The sequence below is a fragment of the Sinocyclocheilus anshuiensis genome, unplaced genomic scaffold (genome assembly GCF_001515605.1).
Source record: "Sinocyclocheilus anshuiensis isolate Anshui unplaced genomic scaffold, SAMN03320099.WGS_v1.1 scaffold888, whole genome shotgun sequence".
Classification (NCBI taxonomy): domain Eukaryota; kingdom Metazoa; phylum Chordata; class Actinopteri; order Cypriniformes; family Cyprinidae; genus Sinocyclocheilus; species Sinocyclocheilus anshuiensis.
This window is the reverse complement of record NW_015549648.1, coordinates 592063-595568: the sequence shown is the minus strand read 5'-3', so window position 1 is coordinate 595568 and position 3506 is coordinate 592063. Positions and strand designations below refer to the sequence as shown.

The following is a 3506-nucleotide window of genomic DNA, read 5'->3' as shown; positions in this document are numbered from 1 at the left end:
TGCCCACTGACACAGTCTAGTGGGCGGCCCTTTCGGAAAAGGTTGTTATGGTAACGCATCCCCGTTGTACCTAGTGTGTGTTCGTCCACAAACCATATTTTCTCTCATTCCGATGCTCAGCTTTAGCTTCCATAAATTTTTCTCGACATTTTGCTAATTAATAATTAAAGGAATCAGGCTCAACGCTGTCATTCCAATGCAAAAAAAACAACTGCATTGTGGGGAAGAAGATTCTTGTTTTTTTCTACAATTTAAAAGCAACACTTTCTCACATCACAATCGTCCCAAATCCAACGTCACTTTCATCTCAAGGCAAACGATGAGTGTGTATCATCATGGTAGCTGTTAATGTGGCTAGGGGGTGTGAGAGGAGGAGCGGGACGGAGAGAGGGGGAAGGGGGTTATCGCTGGGAGAGGGGGAGGGGTGTCTCTTAAAGGACACATGGGCGATCACAAAAGGCTCAGGCTTTATTCAGAAACACAGAGGATCTGCTGTCTCATGCTGTCGGCCCCTGAAATGAATTCAGGTGCCCAGGGCTGACTGACAGGATACCCTATAGAAGAAATCGTTGATCACTTTGTGAATAAATACCTCATGTTCAACCACGGCAAAGCCCTATTTAATGGAAAATGGAAACTGAAATAAATGAACCTTTCCACGACATTCTAATTTATTGAGATGCACCTGTATATGTTATTTTTTACAAACAGGCTTATTTGCAATTTTAATGGGAAAGAATAGACATGTTTTAAAAGCATTTTAGTGGTTCCTTTTAAGGCAAGTAGCAATATTATTTCTTAAAGCTAGGGCTTTGTTCAAATCAGTAACACTAAATATCTGCAAAATTCAAATAAAAAATAAAGAAAAATGCAAACAAACAAATAAATCCATAAATAAATGTAAAAGTTTGGGGTCAGTAAGATTTTTTGAAAAGACATTAATAATTTTATTCAGCAATGATATATTAAATTGATCCAAAGTGACCATAAAAAGACATAGCCTCTACAATGTTACAATGTATTTCTTTCAATCAAATGCCGTTCTATTCATACTTTCTCTTCAAAAAAATAATCCTGAAAAAAAGTATCACAATTTCCACAAAAATATTAAGCAGTTCAACTGTTTTCAACATTGAAATAATAAGAAATGTTTAAATCAGCATATTATTATGATTTCTGAAGAATCATGTGACACTGAAGACTGGAGTAATGATGCTGAAAATTCAGCTTTGCATCACAGGAATAAATTACATTTTAAAATATAATAAAGCAGATAACAGCTATTATTATTAGTTATATATAGTTATTATTAAATTGTAATAATATTTTGCAATATTTGTATTGTTTATTTACACACATAATATGAAGAAGAGTTTGGTTCCAAAACGATAAACGCCATTTAAAAAAAAAAATTGAGTTCCCGCCAAAATCAGTACTGTATCTGGTCGGTATTAAAAAGTCCATTTTTAATTTTACGCAAAATGCGATATTCGCCGTGTTATTCTGTCATGTTTTCTCCCTTTCTTTCCAAACTGCGACAAACGCCAGTCTCCCTTCTCTGCAGAATGTGATACATCCGCTCAACCAATCACAGCGCACCATTCCACGCATTGTAAATGGTAACTGACAAGCTACACAATATCGCATTCATAATCGCAGGTGAATCGCCTTCGATTATGAACGTGATATTGTGTAGCTTGTCAGTGATATACGGCTCTGTGTAGTAAATGCCGATCCATCTGAAAGCACGTGATGGAGATTTACTACTAATCACAGAACTGGCTTTACTGACGAGATGCGCATGACAATCACATGCGATTTATCGTGCAGCCCTAAAAAATGGACTAATTTTGACACCATTGATGAACCTGTGGTGGTTTCTGCGGTGAGGAAGAAACGTAAGCTATTAATAAGATTAGTATTGACCAAGTTCAGAGGCTGTCATATGTGGATCAACTTATTTTCTGTATTTTCAACAGTTTCAATTAGTGCTGGGCGGTATGACCAAAAATTTATATCACAGTTTTTTTCAAAATTATACTGGTTTCACGGTACATGACGGTATTTTTTTTTTCATGCATGACCGGGTGTTAACCATATTTTCTACTGATTGAGAGAGGAAATACTGCAGTATATTGACTTAGAATGCCCTATTTTACTGTCATGATGAGTGAATATTGTCAAAAAATACCACACTAAATAGTGACTAAACACGACCCCTTTTAATACATATTAACCAGGAGTCACTCACATTTATAATCGCGGCATCGTCTGATAAAATCAACATGCATCTACACTAAAGAGCGGCTATGCAGTTGTTTTGGCTATATTACTTTTTTGTCTCATGCAGCGCACTGCCTGCGTGAGTAACAAAAAAAAACAAAAAACAACAAACAAAAAAGTGCATGTGATATTAACAGACGAACTACGCTCATATTTATAATTCCAAACAATCAGTAAGCGACAGGTGCTAGGAAACGCTGTTTTGTACTCATTTATTGACGAGTCGGCTGCGGTGCACTGCTTCTCTGCCGCTCACTCCCTCACCACAGTGCAACAGTGAAAAGGGACCCCTTTCAAACAGTGTCGCGTTCCAAACGTTGTTTAAGCTACATACACCGGTACTGCGGTATTTAAAAAATTATTATGTTATTATAACCTAAAGATGCCATGTGAAAGTTTGAAACAGAAAATAGTGTTTTTCATTTTGCCACTTTCTTGGTAAAGAAAACACATTTTTACTCAAATTAATCAAAATTGATTTATAGCGTTATTGATTTATGAATATAACTCTTCATATATTTTTGATCAAATAAATGCAGCCTTGATGGACATAAGAGACTTTTTTCAAAAACCTGAAAAACAGCTTACCAATCCTAAATTTCTTGAATAGTAATATAAAACAAAATAAATACATAAATAAACTGATTTGCTGTGAAACACAAATGGGAAAGAAAAAATTATGAGAAAGCTATAGGGAGACCTATGGGAACCCAGTATCATGACAGCAACTTTAACACAGGAAAGCATCAATCACACGTTTGACTGAACTTTTTTTTTTTTTTTTTTTTTAAGTTAAGTTTGCAGAGCTTTAAAATTGCAAGCTAAAAAAAAAAATCAACCTACTGTTGCATTGTTATAGCAATCTGAAATTATGATTTAAAATGTTAAACTTAAACCAGAACCAGAGAAACCACAAACTGAATCACTTCAGGGGGCTTATATCATATGAACAAGTGTTTAAGTAGAAATATTCAGTACATATTCAGAAATAGTCTGCCACTTTCCAGATACAAATTAGGCAGTTTAGTCCTATACATATAAATACAAATACAATAACAAATGTCTGTGCTGACAACAACTTTTCCTGTATGCACTAAAAAAATAAATGCAAAAACGCACTGATGCTTAAAAAACTAAGACACAGAGGCACTACTGCAAACACACACACACACACACACACACACACACACACACACACGCACACACACACACACACACACACA

The 3506-nt window shown here is 35.4% G+C and overlaps 1 protein-coding gene across 2 annotated transcripts in view; it reads right to left on the bottom strand.

Annotated features, from left to right (window-relative positions):
* Window positions 1-3506, bottom strand: part of LOC107660172 (storkhead-box protein 2-like) — a 78714-nt gene that overhangs the window by 25059 nt on the left and 50149 nt on the right. The window lies entirely within an intron of this gene.